At 44.7% G+C, this 20,417-nt stretch overlaps 1 protein-coding gene and 1 long non-coding RNA gene across 3 annotated transcripts in view; both read left to right on the forward strand.

The window, feature by feature from the left end:
* LOC134145772 (uncharacterized) overlaps window positions 1-8,188 on the forward strand; it is a 41,516-nt gene extending 33,328 nt beyond the window's left edge. Inside the window, exons 3-5 of the long non-coding RNA XR_009959679.1 lie at window positions 154-277; window positions 6,363-6,709; window positions 7,690-8,188. This is a non-coding gene — a long non-coding RNA (uncharacterized LOC134145772). The remainder of the gene's footprint in view (window positions 1-153; window positions 278-6,362; window positions 6,710-7,689) is intronic.
* Window positions 8,189-9,130: 942 nt separating this feature from the next.
* TMCC1 (transmembrane and coiled-coil domain family 1) overlaps window positions 9,131-20,417 on the forward strand; it is a 118,521-nt gene continuing 107,234 nt past the window's right edge. Inside the window, exons 1-2 of one of the 2 annotated variants that reach the window (XM_062585166.1) lie at window positions 9,131-9,232; window positions 11,989-12,231. The gene's annotated coding sequence lies outside the window, so the exon portion shown is untranslated. Of the gene's footprint in view, window positions 9,233-10,348; window positions 10,368-11,988; window positions 12,232-20,417 lie in introns of those variants that run through there. The other variant, XM_062585167.1, reaches the window with a different exon arrangement.

Raw genomic sequence — 20,417 nt, forward strand, 5'->3', positions numbered from 1 at the left:
GTGCAGAGACCTTGGCTGGATGCTAAGTGGAAAAGTGCAGCATGAACATTGATTATGCTCAGCTGCATTTTTCAGGCTGAACAGGGCTGGGGATTCTGTGATGATCAATTCCCTGTTGAACAGGCTCCATTATCTTCTGCCACTTGCTTGCAGATGTGATGAATTCACCGGGAAGGAGAGTCGCTAAGGTGCCAGCATTGCATCCCCAGCATACCTGTCTGCACAATTACCATTGCTCCAAAACACTGGAAAACAAGGTGATTCATCTTTAACCAGGGTAAGATTAACAGAAAAACATCCTTGCCCTTCCCATATAGCATCAGATGGAAGCATGGAGTAGTCTTTCTTCTAGTGCTGTCAGCAGAGCCTTCGTCCCTAAAATAAATCGGTAAAAGATACGGTCCATCTCGTACATGCCCTAGCCATCACTGGGATCAGGACTGCTAGAAACACATTCCCTGGAGATATGCAAGAGAAATACTTTTGAGACCCCGTGTTTTAGAGGATATGGTATTATTCACTTCTACTGTTTTTTGTGACTGTAGATGTTAATTCCTTCAAGCACCCCTTCCTTGTCTTAGCCCAGCGCCTGGGTTTTTTCCTACCTGTGCCCCCAGAGAAACAGCACTGCACAGTACTCCAGAGCTATTATCTCATATCAAATGTGTTTCACTGTTCCCCTTCCTTCTCTATCCCTTGAAATATGCCAACCCTGCTATGGACTGCCTGAACTCTGCTTTGTGGGAAAGTGGTTTGGGACATTTGCAAGCCACCACTGTCTTGTCAAATGGTCACTCACATGTCCTTTGTCCATACCTGGTTGGTGTCAATATCTGTGGGAGTTTTGACTTTGCTTTCATTAACTACAGAATCCCAGGGTGGCCCCAGATAGGGACTTTCAGGGCAGCAAAATGATTTTTTTCTTTTTTTAATTGATCATTAGAGCTTGAGATTTTGCCATTCCAGAAGTAAGAAGTTAGTATCACTGGTGGTTTCATTTGCAGTAACTGTAATATTTGTTCAAAGAGCTTCAGGTACGGAGGGGAATCCATGTTTTTAATCATTGATATCAACGATTTTACTTTTAGTGTAGCAACTTCAGTGTAGGTACTGAGTGTTTACAGGAGGCAGAGCACTCTGAAAATCCAAGTGCATTACTTTTCACTATATTCTTACATTACTCTGTTACCTAGCGAATGAAATGAGCCTTCAGAAAGCTATTTGTAAAGCTACAGTTGTGACGATGTTGTGTAGAACTTTATCAGGGTTAGGGGATAAGCATGCACACCTTAAAAAAAACCCTTTCCTTCCTTCCCTTCCTCTTTCCTCCTGATCTGGCCAAAAATGTGGTAAGGCAGAAATGAACTGCCCTCCTCATTCTTTGGGGCCAACAGTGATTTGAGCATAACAGTCCGTTTGTCTGTTGTAACTCTTCTGAAGCCAAGGAAACACAGCAGCAGAGAAACTAGTCCAGTGCTCTACCAGACATCCTCTAATGAAATGGAGGCAGAATAACTTTCTCCAAAAATTCCGCAAGCTTTTTTAGGTACTTAGCTGCTTATCTCCTCTCTGTCTCTTTAATGTATGGGAACTAGCCCATATTTTGCACAGCCATGAACCACAGGCATCAATCTTTGTGAAAGTCTCAGACTTTCCTTCAGCTCACCATCACATCACAGCACGATTTAATACAGTATTTCCATCTTCAGAGAGTGTTGGTCATATTTCTGTAGCTCAGGAGCATTGCTGTGTGGCTGATTGACTTGGAAATGCCACATGGAAAGGGCTATCTTTTTGTTACGATTTGCATTAATTACTTCTATTTTATTAACTTCCTAGGCTGGTTTGGAGCGCTTACATGAGGCAGAGCACTTGCAAATGAAAATGCATTATTTTTCATCACATTATTGCATTACACTGTCATCTAGAGAGTAAAGTGCACCCTTCCAGGTATAACAAGCTGTAATTTCATTGAAGGCTCCCTAGGATTTCTGGACCACAAAAGCAAAGCTGCAGCAATTTAGTCACAGAAGCCAGAGAAATCAAATTACAAACTCTGTCTAATACCCAACTGGGAAAACACTATTGGTCTGTTATACTCCAGCTGGGATTAGGTGTTTCTAATATACTGAAACTAGATGAAAACCAGAACTCTGACTTTTAAAGACATTTCAAGCCACAGTAGCCATTCAGAGTCATCCCCAGCATCACCTTTTCCTGCTGCTTTGACACAGAGGTCAGAGCCAGGAGTATGTTTGGCAATGAGACCTGGTTATTTTCTCCTGCTCCTTGGGGAGGCTGTGCCCTGCTGTGTGAGCCATGAGGAAGAAAAATGAAGGAGAATCTAGAGAAAATGTTTTGTGCAACTTAGGGTAGTTGCTGACTTCAAGAACTATGGGAGCAACTATGGTGGGGTGTATGGCTCCTATCTCTGTTATACTGTAGCTCACAAGACTTTTGTTTTATTGCAAAGCAGCATGATTTTACTGTTTTTTTGTTTAACTGATGCCTTTCAGGCCTTTTCTATGGACCTAACTGGGACTTCATTTACCACCGTTCCTAGAGGATAGCTGTTACTGAATACAAGAGGGGAAAGACAATGTGAATCTTTTAAGCTGCTGTTTTCTAGAAGAGACTTCCAGTTAATTACTTTACCACACATATAGTGCATTTTTCACAAGTATAATTTATTTGTGATTTCTTCAGAGTTCTGTAAACTTTTCTAGGTGAACAGTCTAAATGTGACAGTTTCTATCTGGGCTGAACTGCCAGCCAGTATGGAAGAAGCTCGGGCTTTCTCATACGGAGACTGGTCCATGTGGAAGCAGTTGTAATGACCAGCTCCTCCCCATCAACCCAGTATGTAACAGAGCCCTTGCTGCACTTCCTAGCTTCTTGTGGAGCAAATTCTTAGTTGCATCTTTTATGAGACAGTTTGTACCTCACTCAAGTTACTTTTGAAGTAATCAGTAAAAGAGTTAATTGGTATCTGTAAAATACCTTGGCTTCATGCTTTACCAGCATAAGGGTCTCTAAAGCTGCAAAGGCATGGTAAATTGTGAAGGATGTGGCTGGGTTTTGGGTGATGAAGGGAGACTGCAGACAGACGCAGTGCTCATTTCATCCTGGATCCTAGGAGGGATGTTCCTTCTTTTTCAGCCTTGTTTTTTTACTCCTGAGAGGAAGGTTTTCCCATTAGGCAATCTGTGCTTCGGAGTGAAATCTAATCTTTGCATTGGTGATTTACAGGTTATAAATCTAGCAGGTAATGAAAAAGCTGTAATTATCCACCACAGGGGAGAGCATTCAGCAAATCTTAGCAGGATATATTAGCCAGAGTATTTGCAAAGCTTAAATGTTACATGAAGCCCACTCAATACAGACTCACCTGTCTAATAGCAGAGAAGAAAAATATAAAGACTGTTGAACGTAGAAAGCACAGTCCAATCAGAATTACAGCAGGAAAGCCAGAGAAGAGAATGTACATAGGAGATTTTCAGTGCCTTTTTCTTATCTGTTAGCAAGAGAGACTTTGGTTTTCCTTCTCATGTGAAAGATAGGAATTCAAGCCGTAAGTGCTCTCTCCAGTCATTTGGACAGGGCCCTGAGTCAGACTTGACTCAGAGGGAAGCAACTGATGCTCATTCATCCAGCATCTATTTTCTTAGACCTCTCCAATCTAAGTTCCACTGCTGTTCCTTGCTCAGCACACCTGATGAGGCTACAGCCCAAAGTAGCCTGGCTGTGCAAAAGAAGCCATTCAGGACATTAGGAGGTCATTTATTTTCTGAAGATAGCTGCCTTTGTAGGATTTTTCAGTGCAAGTACCAAACAAGGGAATAAGGGAGAGAAGAGTGAGAAAGAGATACTCAAATACTGAGCAGTGGGAGGGCTGCTCTGGTTACTGCTACAGCATATCAATGTGGTCAAACTCTGCAGCAAGAGTCCTCCCAGCCCAGCCCCATCCATCTGCACAGCAGCTGTGTTGTTTCTCCATGGACCTCTCCATGGACCTTTATCATTCTCCAGCCGATGCTTCATCTTTTCCTCCAGGCTGTTCTCAACTTCACCCCCAACAGGGCTGCCCGAGCTTTCTTCCGTGAGAAGGAACCTGAAATGAAATTTTGGCTCAGAAGGGTTGACATTCCTCCACCAGCTGAGTGGCGGACAAGATGGCCCAGAACATGCCAGGGTGTATCCTGGAAAGGCCTGTCCCAGAGCGTCGCTGGGGCTACTGGGGTCTTCTGTCTGCTCTGACCAAAGACAGAGGCAAGGACAGTGCTTCAGAGCGCAGCACTCAGCCTGGTTTTTGCACAGCTGTATCCCAGCCTTCTGCGAGGCCCTTGCTGCCTATGGAGAGCACTGGTGGGGACTGTCTGTTTGTCCTGGCATGAGCTTGCTATCCACACAAACCCCTCTATATGGAGCAGTGTTTTTCCCAATAAAAATTACAAATACAGGTAGCCAGAGGACTGCAAGCCCAGCAGTTACTGGCCTTCCTCTGTACTTCACCTCTGGAAAGCTAGTTTTATTTGCCTGTACCTAGCTGTCCTGTCTCACTCTATAGCCACAGCTGGTCTTCTAATAATCACCAGGGAAGCTGGTGCAGTTCAGGTCTTGCAGTTTTGGCCAAGGCTCGTATTTAATGCTGATTGTTTTCTGAATCCTCGGCAAAGCCCTTCCCTTTGCACAAGTGGCTGTGATGCTATTTCAGTGTGTGATCAAAACTGTATGCTTCGGAGTATAAGTCAGTTGGGACCAGTAGGACATTTTGAACAGGGAAAGAGATTGCTTCTGTGGCTCTGTCATGCAACAGGCATATAAAGTGAGAGTGAGAGCATGTCTTACAGAGTATTAGATCTCAGACCATGAAGGATAGCAAATCAGATGGGTCTGAGCTTGGGCAGAAGGTTACAGCTAATCCTGTGTCCAAACTGTTGCCCTCACTAGAAAAGCAATGTGATCTTTTGCTCTGCAAAATTTAGTATTAGTCCTCTCTGTGCGAGCAGGGTTGCCTTTCAGCTAGCTGATTAAGGCACATCAGCTCTCATATTCTTTGCCACCCAAAGATGTGATGTGGCTAACATTTACATGTAGCCCTACTGACTAGGGACCATGGGGGCTATATAGGGAGAGAAGCACTGGAGCGTGGTCCATGAGCCCACACTGCCAGGAGTATGCTTGGGTGCACCCACACAAGGCTTAATGCTGGTCACCTGCTTAATGCTGCAAGGGCAGATAGTAACGGACTAAATGGGGCGTACGCTGCCCAGGTCACCCGCACTGTAAGGCTGCAATCTAAGCTTTGAGATGCCGGGGCCACGCACTCTACATAATGCGGTCAAACGAGTTGAAAACTTCTTTGTCTAATGCTGAAGCCAGAAGGTTCACTGAAAGTGAGGTTCAAACAGGCTCAGCATGGGTTGAGCGGTCAGGCATCCAAACCTTGTAAGTTAACGCTATGCAACTCAATAGCTGTCATTTGTAACTGCTAAAAAAAATCGTTTTTTCTCCTCTTTGCCTGATATCATTCCCAAACCCTATCCTTACAGCGTCCTTTGGTACAGAGCATTGTAAAACTGTATTGCATGGATAGAGGGAGATTTCTGTGTTGCATCTGTTTCCTGACAATATGCAGAGAGGAATTTAATTGGCATGTTAATGTAAAGGGAGGCAGATTACAGAGGGAGATAGCCACAAAATGAACTCCCAGGTGTTGCTGTAAATCCTCCCTGAGAGTTGACACTGAATTAAAAGGAACATTTTTCTAGGTCAGATCAGAAAGATTTTTTCACCATCCCAACCAGAACTGCACCTCTGACTTGTGCTTCTCTCTGTAACCAGTTCCCAGGGTAGCTCATGCCTTTTCTTACCATCTACAGTGGTACAGCTGTGTCTGCTGGAGCTCCTGAACGGTATCCCAGCAGTCAGGCAGGGCTGGTTTCTGTAGTGACTGGAGATTAAAGAGCTAAGGTTTAATTTGAATGTGTTTTTTCAGTCCGTTACATTCAATTCACCTGGTTATTTCATGTCCCATTCTTCAGTTCACTACTCAGGTTCTGCCTAGCAGCTCTCTGTGGAAAGATGCGCACATAAAAAAGGACAGGAAAATTAATGAATAACCAGAAAATATCTGGAGGCACAACACTGTGTATTTACAAGACTCAGGGCTCTCATCTTACTGAAGAGCCTGGCTACCAAACCAAGATTGGCAGCATAAGAACTGACCAGAATGGTGTAAGTAATATTTGGAGAAGCTGTGGAAGAGTAAATCTAATCAATACGAAAGCTTTTTATTTTTTCTTTTTCCCCTCCCCTTCCCTCCCCTCCCCTCCCCTTCCTTCCCCTTCCCTTCCCTGCAGTAATCAATTAACCAAAGCACAGAGACCCTCCTCAGTTTTAGCCCTGTGCAAGCCTTTCATTATGGTGATTTAGACCACACTTCCATCCTCCCACTTCCTGTTTAGACCCACAGTCTGTAACGGGACTTTACTGTGCAACTCGGCAGGCGTTAAGAGAACTGCAGAATACCAGCAGCTCAAAAAAATCTCCACTCATTTTGCATTCACTTTGCACCATGCAAGCCACTGTTTTGAACACAACAGTGAAGTCCAAAATGCTTTCTCCTGAGTGAGGAGAGAGTGAACTGATTTGAAGTTGACCCATTGATTTCCTGAAACTCTGGAGCTCTGTTACAGTGATAATTCTGGTAAGTATCCAAAACAGAAGTGTCTGTAATAAGCGTTGGCTCTTGCCCTTAGATACATGTAGTTGTACAGCTGTGAATTGTGCATGCATGAACATACTGTGCTGCCTGGCTTTCAAAGACCCTGAGTGCCTTTGGCTTAGTTTGTTCTGAGAAAAATAGAGAAGATGCTCCAAAGCTGTGATACAAAAACCTTCCATGAATATCTCTTTGTATATTTGAAATTTGCCCCACTCAGAATTACTGAATATAAAATTTTTTTTTGAAAATGAATTACAAGGCCCGCCTGGATGCAACCCTGTCTAACATGCTCTAGGTGACCCTGCTGAGCAGAGAGGTTGGACTAGATGATCTCCAGAGGTCCCTTCCAATCTTGCTGATTCTATGATCCTACATAGTGCAAGATAAAAGGTCCCATTAGAAAGAACATAAAGAAGGAATGCAACTAATGGGCCAAATTATCATTATCCAGTTCCTGCAGATAGAGATAGTTGAACTCTAATTACTTCCTTGGCTGTCTGCTCATCACTTCTGCAAAGTGACTAAAACCACAGATTATTTATGGGCTTTTGAATCTCAGTCTTTTTAGTCATATTATAGCTATTAGACCTAGGTGTATAAAGCCAAATTTAATGCCTACTGGAGGTCTAACACTAAGATTTTTTTCCTGAATTGAATATTTCCTATTAATAAACAATTCCATCTATGTTGTTTGTTTACACTTTTTACTTTTCCGATGTTAGGCAATGAAATTTGTACAGTCAGGTTCACTTTCTACATTCGGCCATTCTTGCTTTCTGTTTCTTGTGTTGACATTTGGTTGTTTGCCTTTGACAAAGAGGAAAGGTGAAAAACTGTAAAAATGGTTCGAAGAGAAATTGTCCAAGTCCTCGTGGTAGTATCTAGTTCTGCCCAATGTTATGAGGAGATAAGAGAAGGAACAAAGTTCCTGTCCTCTTCAAATAAACTGACCTCATCCCTAGATCCTGCAAATCATGCAGTACCCAGCCAGACCTCAATGACCAGCGGTTTGTGCAAAGGCCGCTGAGGGTCAGCGAGGGAGGGCAGCGAGCAGGGAGAGCCCGCCGAGAGCCGCCGCAGCCCACGCCGCTCCTCCACGGGTTTCCGGCTCCCTCCGCCGTGCACCGTGGCTTCGGTAGGCAGAGATGCGCCCTTCCGTTACCTCCTGCCTGTAGGTTTTCGTGGCGCGTCAGGACGCTCATGCTCACTGCACTCCCTGCGAGTGTAACGTTCGGTGGCAGCGCTCGTGTTCAGCGCCCGGCCTTTGCTTCCCTGACGCCCGGACCTGGCACAGCCAGAGCTGTGCTGCAGCCTCAGGACGAAGGGGACGGCGACCTGGGGGAGGGACGGCAGCGAAGGGCACACATGGCGGGGAGCAGTGAGGAGTGGGCTTGGGTGAGAGAGAGACTGGCTTGTGTTCATTAATGCTTGAGATTTATGTGGAAAAACACACGAAGCATTGAGTGCTGGTTTGAAATAAAAGTCATGTTGTATAAATACCAGCTTTCTTGCAGCTATATACACTAATTGCATCAGACAAATACAGTTGAAGGCAACTTTTTGCCATCAAATCAGCTTCCAGAAAAGGGTGCAGCCTTCTAAAAATACTCGAGCACGTTCACCCTGGATAACATTGCTGTTCAGATGAAGTGAGATGGTCAGGTCAGCTCGAGCAGGCCCCGCGCTCCCGCTGCCCGGTGCCTGCCCAGCAGCCCTGCCGCAATGCCTTCCCGGCCCTCGGGGCTGCGCGGTTCCCTGGGGGCTCCCTTGCTCGGGGCGGCTGGGGGCCTCCTCCCCCCGGAAGGGGCTGGCGCCAGGGGGGCGGAATGGAAGAAACGTCCCGGAGTTAAAGCACTCCCAGGAGCTGCTGCGGAAGCAGGCTGCGGGGCTGGCCGGGGAGCCGCGTGCTGGGCGGCGGGAGCGCGGAGGGGGAGCGCGGAGAGCCGAGAGAGGCAGCGAGAGCGCGGCGCGGCCGAGCGCGGCGAAAGCGCTTCGGTTCCGCGGCGGGGCGTGAGCGCGGGCCGGGCGCGCCGCTCCTCGGAAGCGGACGGGTCTGCTTCACCACCGAAGGCCCGCTCCGCTGGAAGCGGCCGCGGGCCGGGGCCGTGCCGCTGCCGCCGGCGGTGCCCGGCGCGCGCTGTCCCGGCCGCCGCCCGGTGCTGCAGCCACGCGCGCCGAACGCGCCCCCCCGCCGGCGGAAAGACGTCACTGCCGCCGTGCGGAAGGCCCCGCCCCGCGAGCTCGCGGCCCCCGGCGGGGGCAGCCCGGGGGCGGAGCGCCCGCCTCGGGGGCGGGGCCTCGGCGGTGCCGCGAGCCGGGCGCGCGTGCCTCGCCCCGCCTCCCGCGCGTGACGCCGCGCGCTCCCGCCCGCCCCCGCGGCTGCGCGCTGACGTCGCGCGGCGGCGGCGGCAGAGATGGAGCCGGGGCGGCGGCGACGCCGGGGCGGCGGCGGCGCAGGCGGGACGCGCCTCCCCTCCCGTCCCCTCCGCTCCCTCCCTGCGGCCGGTGAGTGCCCCGCGGAGGCACCGGGCCCAGCCCCTCCCCCCTCCCCGCGGAGCCCGCCGCCCCTCCCCGCCCCTCCGTTCGGCGGCGGCCGCGGGCCGGGCCGGGCCGGGCCGGGGTCGCCGCTGGCCCCCGGAGCGCCCGGCAGTGCGCCGGGGGCCGCGGGCCGGGCCGGGAGCGGGGCCGCCCGCGGGGGCGGCGCTGCCGCGCGGTCTTTGTTGGCGGCGCGCTGCGGCGGGGTCGCCCCGGCCCGGCCCGGCCCGGCCCGACCGGGCGCTCCAGGTTCGTGGCGGCGGCGCGGGCCCGGCCGCGCCTCGGGGCTGCAGCCGCCCGTCGGCGCAGCGCGGCCGCCCCGGCACCAGAAGCACCGGGTGTGCGTTAGCAGCGGATTGTCCGTCCGAGCCGTCGCGGCCGGTGGTCTCCGGCCGGGAGTGAGCACTGAGAAACTCCAGAGCTGCCGGAGGCTCCTTCAAAGGCACCAAGGTCCAAGCGGGAGCACGGCGGAGGGAGGAGCGACGGGGCTGTGCCTCCAGCAGAGCCTGCGGATGGTCGCCCGCAGGCTGAATCGGGTGTTCCCGGAGCTGGAGGCCTCGAGCAGCAAACGCAGCGGCTCCTGTGTGCGGCCTCCCGTGCTCGGAGCGCGGCCAGTGGGAGCCCCTGTGCCTGGACAGCCAGCGGCACTGCCTCTTCGTGCCCAGTGCTGCCCCAGCCTTCACCAAGATTGACACGTTCCTGTCAAGTTTCATGCGTAGTCACAGAATCAGAAAGTCAGCAGGAGGTTGTTAACCTCGGGATGGGTTATTTTTCCCTGTGGAGAGGTTAGGAGGCAAGGGAGACCGGTTGTCCTGGCCAGGAGGACTGTCCCCTTGGCAGTGCTGGGGGATCCTTTCCCTCCCGGTCCTGGGACCGCGGGGGCCTCCCTGCCAGCTGGACTGCCACAGCCTCGCGGGGAGTCCTATGCCACGCTGGCCAGACGGCCAGGCTTCTCTGACTGCACCAGTGCCACTGCATGGTAACCCGCTCAGCCAGGCTGAGGTACTTTCAAATACACCAGTAGGCTGAAGATGGAGGAAGACCTTCTTTACTTCTGATAACTAGGCAAATTGAGACTTTAGACTTTCTTGCCATTTAAAAGAAGGTGATTTTCTTTTTCAAGATGTACCTCATAGAGCCTCATAACAACTTTTGTTTATTTAAGGAGGGGAGTTGAAGCTATCTGGTTTTATTTGGGCTCTCGCTCATCTTAATCAGTCATAACTTAATCACAAAATATATGGGGTTGGAAGGGACTGCTGGAGATCATCGGGTCCAAGCCCTCAACTCAAACAGGCTGCCTGGGACTTGCTCTGGAGTTAGGTGAACTTTGTGTTAGCATCTTGTTGGGTCACTTAGAGAATGCTTTTTGCACTTCAAAAATAATCAGCCCTGAGACTATGCCTGGCTATGTTTCTATGAATTTTTCCTTAGAGCAGTAGGAAAAAAATCTTTCTTCCCCTACTTATTTCTCTTCAGCTGTTTTCATAGTTGTCATGTAATGAAATCTAGGCTTTGGGAATTGGGATCACTCAGTATGAGCTGTCACTCAGATGTAAGCTGACTTTGAGGATTCTTCTTGATGGACCTCAAGTCTCCTTACCTCTACATGAGGAAGAACTACTAGCCATATTATATATTCGTAAAGGTGGTATGAAAGCTAATTAGTGCAGTATACCTGGATACTGCTTGACAAAGTGGTGTTTTAAAAGAAGATATTACCCTCTTGATGAGCATATGAGTTTCTGTGTAGGGCATGAGAGGTGATCTTATCTCCCTGAAGCAGAGAATAGTTGCCTGTGAGGTAGCCCTGTTTTTGTAAGGCTTGGAAAGGAACTCCAGCAATCAAAAATCTCGAGTGCTTCTTAAAACACACTGTTCATAAGCTGTATTTCATCTTTCTTCAGCAATATGTTATTTCCAGGTCTGATATCAATATGAAGTTGGCTTTAGGAAGCTCATTTTATGGCAGTACCTCTTAGACCTACATCTTGTTTTCTGCTTTAGTGGGGCTTGTTAAGATAGCTTGTCTGGTACAATTCTAGCAGCTTGGCACAAGGTTTAGTAGTGGTTAAACCAGCCTTTTGGGAAAAAGTGAAGATAGGTGAATGAAACGTAGTGTGAGAGGTAGCAGACTAAATCATTGGATGTGACTTAACAGCATTGCTAGCACACAAGAAGTCTGTCGTGGTTTAAATACTTAACTTAAAATTCTTAAGGACCCTGAACAGTCAAGACAATAGATGTTGTCTCAGCAGAGTGAAGTAACTCTTAAATTCCTAAACTTGTTTCTCTGTCCAGGCATGTTAAAATGGTCAGTTCTTTTTATGTAATGACTGAACATAACAATTGTTGCAACTGCTTAAGCATTCTTATATGAAAATCTACAACAAACATCAAGGCATCTGATAAGACAGAAAATTTTGCCTGAAATAATGTACTCTGCAACGTTACACTGTGGTGCATGGTCTATACAGTCAAACATAACATAGATGCCTAAAGAACTTTCCTCCTTGAGCTACTTTATTAGGTTAAAGTACTTAGAATATGCAGTTATTCAGTGGTTGCTTCTGGTTTTAAATGCCAAAGCTAGCAGCAACCCAATGTTCCAAATAATAGTTAATCCTCTTCTCTGTGCAAGACTTACAATGTATCCGTCTGTGGTTGTGTTTTGTTGCTAATCAGATATTAATGGTGTTTCTCACTTTAATTGTTAATTTTGGCAGGTTTTTCTCCTGTACAAAGAAGCTTTGTTGCCAAGACTTACTCTGAAAATAACCTACACTACTGACTGCAGCTGTCTACAAATTTAGAAGTCTGCAAATTGCATCTCCCCCGTCCCTGACTGTCTCATTTCGTATGGAATTTATGATTCTAAATATTTTTAAAGTTATATCTCTGCTGAAGATATTTGGATTATAACTGTGAGCATATCTATGCAAAGAGACAAACTAGCCTGAGTAACTGAGGTATGTATGATCTACTACCACTTATAACGAATTTGATAATTGAAGTATGTTGTTGAGATCAGGAATAAATGAGCTAGTTTGGGCAATGAAACTTTACTAAGTTTGCCCAAGAGTGGCAAGTAACAAAGACTTACAGAACTGTAAAATCTGAACGGAACACAAGTTCTTGAAACCTAGGTTCCTCCTTTACTTTAAGCTACATCCATTCTCACACATTGGGGAAGAAAGGAGGCAAGGTGGGAAAACATTATACTGGGGAGAGAACGCTAGCATGCATTTTTAGATGCAAATTGCTAAAACTGCAACACTGTGTATAGTGTTGTAGATTAGTGGAATATGCACATGTGTAATGAAATCTTATGAGCACCAGAATATCCAGCTGGCACTGTATGAAAGTTGGTATTGTTTATTTGAACCTGCTGTAGGACTATTGAGAAGTTTTCTTTCAGAAGAGTAAATAACTTGTGTTGCATGACCTGAGTCTTGGCTGTCATTTTCCTGGAATTTAGTTGCCATGGTAGTTATCCTGTTGGCAAATGAGTCTTCTGTGGTCTGCAGATATACTGGTTGGGAGTATTAGAAAGAGTGTAGTCTTTTCTGGGATTAGTAGAAGTGCTAGAATTTAAAGCATTATAGCACTCACCTGTAGAGGTTTGATGTTTGTAAACTACTGCCTGTGGGAGAGAAATGAACATGTATCTTATGCTTTAATGGATAGCAGTAGTAAGGAATAATATCACTTGTCCTGTTTATAAGGAACAGTGAGTGCATTAGAGTCAGTCTGAGGTGGAATAATGGTTAAAATTGTAGAAATGAAAAAGGGGGCAACTTTTGGTCAGGACCTGTTGTGACTGAACTTATCTGACTCAGTAACCTGAACCTGTTCCTGCTGGAAAAGAGCCCTTTCAAGATGTGTGGCCTATGCTATCACGTGATCCTGCACAATGTAGGGTTTTAGTTGGGGATAACCTCTAGCTCCAGTCTTCTGCTTCCATGCTGGAGCTTGAGTGCCATTCATGTTGCATCTGAGCACTCCTGTTTCTTTTCAGCTCCTTAAAGCCAGGGCAGTAAGATATGCTCAAGTGGGAACACATCTGATGCCAGTGCTGCATCAAGAAAGCAGAAGTGGGAACTGCAGCTTTGAAAACCCTGCAAATCTGTGTTTACATACCCACATACAGAGTGCAGGGACTGCACAAATAGACTTCTAAAATGATATGCCCATGTAATTGCTAGAGAAAAGTCTAGCTTCATGTGGCTTGTTGGACAGTACCAACAATGAATTCTCTGCTGTGAGAGAGCATGAACTAGATAGGACAGCCTTTCTTAAGATGAAGAGCTTGATTAGAGTTTGCTTTGGACATTTGTCTGCTAGGCTTGCAGAGCAATCCTACGTACAGTTTATGTGTGGCAAGGGAGTAGGGAGGCTGTGACAAATTGCTGCTTGCTGATCTAGAGGGACACAGTACAGGTTCCATGCTGAGCACTCCTTTGCTGGGGGTGTTGGTTTTCAGATAGTTTGTTATTCTGAAACAGTAACTGGGTATTAAATTTTAGTTTGACCAAAACCTTTAAATGCTTCAGGTGCAATTCCAGTTTATGAGAGAAGGAAAAGGTTTGAACTGGCTTTTGGTTTCATGTTGATTTGACTCCTTGATGAGTGTCTCAAGTTTTCATCTCTGAAAAAATTCCACTGTAGTCAAGACAGTTCAAGAAAACTTTTTTTTTTTTTTTTCCCTGAAAAAGCTAAGTCTGTATGCAAGTGTCACAGGAAACAGTCCCAGAGCAGCACTGGAAGCCATCTAGCAGGTTCTAAAATCATCTTGGATTTAACCCCTGTGGCACGAAAGATGCCACTTCCAAATGGTCAACTCCACTAGCTTCATGAACTCCATTAGTTTCATGAAGAAACATGTCCCTTTAGGGATCTTCTGGTCTAGAATCTGTCACTTGCCAAGAGTGCATTCTTTTTCATTATACATTGCAATAACTACTGAGGATTAAACTACTGGAGGATTAAACTCCACTACTGAAAACAGGCTTCCCATCTCTGAAGGTGCCTGTGTATTCTCAAATAAGTTTACTTTTGAAGCCTTGGAATGTTAATATAATCATAAATATTAATATAATCAGAAAATCCAACATTCTTGTTTAGAGAAGTCAGATAAACTGTTTGCAAACTAAACTTTTTTCCTTGCTCCCCGTGCTCTGTTCCTGAAACTATTTTTGTTTGTTTTTTAATTGAGATTATTTTTTTATTTTTTTCTTAGATCACTTTAAAAAGCTGAGTTAGGAAGCTGAGCAAACAGACAAACAAAATAGAGGGAATGGCAACTTGCAATGGAGGAGAAAAAAGGGAGCAGCAACCTTTCACGTGTTGGCTGCTGCCAGTTTGGGCTGCTTTGACCGTGCCCCAAGTTACTCTCTCTCTCTTAAATATTTTAAAAAGAAAGTTCTGGTATTGGGGTATTTGTAGGTAATTAATTGACAAGCATCTTTAATTCAGATTACATAGTTAGTGCTTGTCCTTATAGTTTAGAAATAAAACCTCATAATTGTGAGAATTCAACCACACAAAAAGTACTTGTATTTTGCTGAAGTATAAGCTTTTAATGAAGTATGATTTTTTTATCAAGGAAGTAAAATCTTTCTCTGTTTTTTTTTGGGGGGGTGTTACTGAAGTAAAAGAACAGTGCATAAATTTTCACTCAAAGAGGGAAACTCATTCAACTATTAGTCATTTCTCATGATTGTCATGTGTGTGTAGTTTTGAGCCAACAGCAGATTAGCTTGAGGGGTGGTTTGAGCTACATATGAAGCTGTAGTAACTGAATATATTTTGGCCTTCTCAGGCAATCTCTGCTGAACACAAAATAAAACAATATGCTCACACAGAGAATGGCTATACATACCAGCAGTTATGAAACTTGGAGGAAGATCTCTGCCTCTCAAGTGGGAATGTAGCATTTTTTAAAAATGCTTTTGAACTCCAGTAAGTTCTCTCTGACCCACTCTTGCTATCTCTGACCTGGCTTTTTGGGCAATGTTGAGGAAGGTTAAGGAAGTGCTAGTATATAGCAGCATGGGCTTTCTGTTCTGTGGTCATGTTATGTGAGAGACTCTAGAAAGATAAGCACAGGGTTCAAAAAAAAATTGTTGCTATTTCTAACCCTATCCGATTGCTTTGAAGATGGCAACTTGCATCTGAGCCCTCACATTTTATTCGTGAGAAGGCCCAACAGCTGTATGTTGGAATGAATCATGATTTATATCTGAACTCTTCTAGTTCAGTGATAGCTTCTTATTAGCTCTTTCAGATAATAGTAGGAGACAGGATTTTCACTAGGTGACCCTGGCTCTTGTGTTTGCAGAGTAATTTCATCTGCTGATAGATGTTATAGCTGGACTATTCTAATACCTAGGCTAGTGAGTATAGTTTCCTACATTATTATGGCCCATAATATGGATTTAGCATGCATGCCTGTACATTAGGTAGAACTAAAAAAAAAAAAAAAAAAAAAAAAAAACTACTTGATTTCCAAGACCACCACAGAAAGTTCCTATTATCTTGCATGCTGGAATGTGTTTGTTCTTCTTTTGGAAGAAATAAAAGGGAATAGCTGGTTGGAAAGAAGTTTATCCATTTGTGGCACTTCCATGGGATACAGGTTTGGATTGCTTGTGAGATAGCTTGAGAAAACTCATACTTTGGAACTGTTCTTGTGCTCTGATTTGTTTCTTGTGAATTCATGTTGCTTCACTGGCCGAAGTGTTTTTGTCTCCATGTTTTGGATCAGAGTTGTTATGTAACTGTTGGTCCAGTTATCCTTGAGTAGATGATCTCAATGTTGGATAACTGCAAGCTATGCTTGAAAATAGCAGTTGATGTATTTCTGTTAAGCAGCTGCATTCACTACTGTGTGCCTTTGGTATTTAATGTCATGATGTGCCACAAGGTTTTGGTGTTCTTTTTTAATGCCTGAAATGGTATCCAAAAAGGAATGTCAAATGTTCTGTGGTAAGGGTCATAATAAGTTCCAGCTAAATTTATGTCCTTAGGTAGCGGAGAGTAATTGATAAGCATTTGCCAACAGTTTGGTGTGGAAAATGATGTTTACTGAAACTGGAGCCTCCTAAATGTGTTTAATATTTAATCGGTTTAAACTTAAGTTTCAAAACAACATTTTTCAAAATAAAAATGACCGAGGAATGGCCTAGTATGCAATAAATGCAAATATTATTAATTTATTTTGTGACCAGATGCAGGAATCAAGGAATGAAGCACCACTGCTAGTACTAATACACTGCTTCCCACTGGAGAACTTCTTTTGGATATAGGGAGGCTAGAGTAGCTGCTCACTGGTGTCTCTATGGATTCCTATAGGCAAGTCCAATTTCCATACACCAAAATGGCTGAGCTAACTACAGTCTTTGTGCAGTTGGATGTGGAGGTGGATATTAAAGAGTTTTTGTGTATTGTGACTGAGCTGTGCTGTGTTTGCAGTTTGAATGTTCTCTCCTGAAAGACTTAATTGGATCTATTAGAAGAAAGGGACCACTGATGAACATCAGTATTTTTATTACATATCATTAGGTGATCTGTTGTTTGTTTTTAGTCCCCGAGAAGCCTAAATTCAAAAAGTATATAGTCCTTTACTCCTTTTAAAAGTATTATCAAGACTAGTCAGCTGAAGTTGAATGTGTCTGACCTTGCAGTGAAATATTTAGTCTGTCCATGCCAAGAAAGATGATTAAAAGTAAATATTGAACTTTGATCATACTTCTGGTATATCATAACTTGCACTTAAAATATCTTAAAATTAAAATGTGCAAGAAACAAAATAAACTTCAATGTACTTAGACTGCTTGTTCATGCTTAATGAGCCAAGCAGGGAAGTCACAACCCCTGTGTGATAACAGTTACATTTATGACTAAATGACCTCTGTTTCCAAGTGCATGCTTTTTGCTCTAATCATGAGCTGTTACAACTTTGGGTGCCATGGAAAATTTTTATGCAAGCTAAGTTGCTCTGCACTGAAGAGCTGCATAAACTCTCTGCAGAAGTCAGGCAGCATGCTGGTGTACTTCAGGACAGGTGTTGGTGAGCCTGCTTGGGCTGTATTCCTGAGGCCCAGAGGTTAGTTTACCTCTGCTTCTACCCAACAGAGCACCTTAATGCTCAGTTTTGTTCCGTGTCTCAAACTGTGCTCAAGCTACCCAAGATTTATAAAAATGGCTGTTATGAGTTAATTTTAAAATATGTTGTGCCTGTATCTTGTTTCTGTCAGCAGCTGATTGTTAGGAATATGTGTAGAGGTGTGGATGAGGTGGTCCGTTTCTGGTAGGTCCTCCAGCATCTGTCAGTTGTTGGCTGAAGAACTCCAAACTGCCTTCAGTAGCAACTGAACATCATCTTTGTAGCCCTGCAAGGAGGGACTTAAACTTAAATGGAATGACAGAGACATTTAAACCAAACTAGTCCCAAATTAAGGCCATTATTGTACGATAATGTAATTTAAGAGTTGTACTTAATTAAAAGCACCCTGGATTCGTTCACCTGAGGAAAGATCAGTAAGGAAAATTCTTCTCTGAAGAGAGAGGATGAAGCTGTGGTATCATGAATAGGAAAAACAGTTTGGAAGTTGTAAGGCAATGTAAACCGTTAGTTTGTTAATGAGTACAGTTAACCTCTAATCCAATTTTTTTTTTAAATCTTGCATGCTTTACCTGATGTTTTAAGTAATGAGGTGTCAGGTGTTGCTACCTGCAAGCTGGCTTTTCTAATGACATTGGTCTTCAGTCAGAGAAGAGCTTTCCAGGTGCCCTTCTCAACAGAATGAGGGAGAGCTATCGTGTGAGATATCTTGTTTCTTTTGAGTCCAGGTCTAAATTTTTGAAGAGTGGTTGAAGTGTATTGTTTAGAGCAGATCTGTTTAAGGTCTGAGGTGCAGTATGAGGACAGTAAGCAATATTTTGGATTAGTGGATTGAGTTCCTTTGCTCCCCATTTTGGCACTGAATATGGCTAGAGTTAGTCTTTGTAAGCTGTTTAAAGTCAAGACTTCTATTTTTTAACTTATCTGATGCTAAATATGAGTGGAAAGCTTTCGTATACCTGATACCAACAGGGGTAGAAGATAGAGAAGCATTGTAATTTTGCTGAGCCAAATGAAAACTACTTTTGGTCTATCTTTTAGTCCCAGTAAGCCAAATCAGAGAATGAGCACTGGTTTTGAGTCATCAGGGGGAGTATTTTAGCACTCTGTGCCAGGTTAGTTCTACTTTCTGCTTTTACAAGTCACTGTAAATATACTCAAAATCCAGGGCTAAAAGCACTTGTTAAAACTACATGTAGCGTGGGTTGCTGGTAGGTGATATCGTTCTTTGCAAGCCTGTTAATATAACTTACTTTAACCCTCCCATGTAACTCAAAGTCTGGAATAGAGCTCTTACAACTGGAGGTGCTAAATCTTGCCAGCTTCTGCACTGGCATTGTTGCATAGGTGGATCTGCTAGGAGTTAAAGTGAGATGCTATCTCTTTTTTATCACTAGCATGCTTAAAAGACTCTCTAATCGCCAGTTTTCTGAAATAGCTGTAGTGTAAGCTTTTGTCTTCTCTTGAGAAGTAGAATGAAAATACCCATACTTCCATGCTTTGTGGTTCACTTGTTCCTGACATTTGAGTCAGCTTTGACACATTGAAAGTGGCAGCATCTCCTGGCAGATGGACAATACAGATAAGAACAGCTTTGCACATGCATGTGCCTTCTCTCCATCTTCCTCTCCCCCTGTCCTGTTTCTCTCCTGAAAAGATACTACCAAAATCTCTGACATGGCCTAATAATGTGTTTTTCCAAAGGCTGAATTATCTGATCCAGATAATGTAAATGCTGATAACAAATGTTGGTAGTATCACAGAATGATTGAGGTTGGAAGAGACCCCTGGAGATGATCTAATCCAACCTCCCTGCTCAAGCAGGGTCACCTAGAGCATGTTAGACAGGGTTGCATCCAGGTGGGTTTTGAGTATCTCCAGAGAAGAAGACTCCACAACCTCTCTGGGCAACCTGTTCCAGTGCTCTGTCACTGTTACAGTGAAGTTCTCCCTCAAATTTATGTGCAACTTCCTGTGGTTCAGTCTGTGCCCATTGCCTCTTGCCTTGCCGCTTGGCACCACTGAGAAGAGTCTGGCCCCATCCTCTCAACCCCCCCCCCTTAAGGTATTTGTAGATATTGGTAAGCTCCCCTCTCAATCTTCTCCAGGCTAAACAGGCCCAGCTCTTGCAGCCGTTCTTCATAGGGCAGGTGCTCCAGCCCTCTGATCATCCTCATAGCCCTATGCTGATCTCTCTCCAGTAGCTCCATGTCTCTCTTGTCCTGGGGAGCCCAGAACTGGACACAGTACTCGAGATGTAGCCTCACCAGGGTTGAAGTAGGAGCGTTACTCCTCGCAGTTGAAGGATTTGAGATGTTCCAAGAAATGAAATCTGTTCTGATGAATAATTTCTTGCAAGTGGGGGAAACTAAAGAAACTGAATTATTCCTTTTCACCTTCACATATATATAATTAATTTAGTCTTCAAGACAGGCTTTTTAAATTACTGTACTACTTTTGGCTTCTTTCTGAGAGAAGAAATAATTCTACAGCTGGTCTCAACAATGTGAATGAAACTGCTGCACTTACAGGAGTGAAATCAGAACATTTCTATGCTGCTGTACATACCTGCAGCAGTGACAACTGATCAAAAGAAGTTAAAACAATTTATTCAGTGGTGAACTGTGACTTGTTTTGAGAAATAATACTCAGCACCTAAAGTTGGATTTTAAGTGAGAAAGGCATAAATATATACTTTTGTAGCAATTTTTTTATTATAGACCAACCAAGTAAGCTTGGAGCTTTCCTCATCTTTGAGTTGAGAGGAGGAGGTTGTGCTGATTGCTGCTTTTTCCCAGATTATCACATGTCTTAAGTCACCTTCACCCCCTTGCCTTCCTCCGAATTATGGGGCTTTTAGCTTTCCTTTGATTTCCCCCTGCTTTATCCATAGTTAGCATGCCTCTAGCCAGCCTGGATGGACACAGCTATTTCTACCTGTTTTGGAGCTGTGCACCTGGGACTGATTTTATCTATGTCATTGTTTTCTCTTCCTGCTAAAACTCTTGACAGTCACTTTACAATTGATTA

This window comes from Rhea pennata, chromosome 12, assembly GCF_028389875.1.
Source record: "Rhea pennata isolate bPtePen1 chromosome 12, bPtePen1.pri, whole genome shotgun sequence".
In the NCBI taxonomy this organism is placed as follows: Eukaryota; Metazoa; Chordata; class Aves; order Rheiformes; family Rheidae; genus Rhea; species Rhea pennata.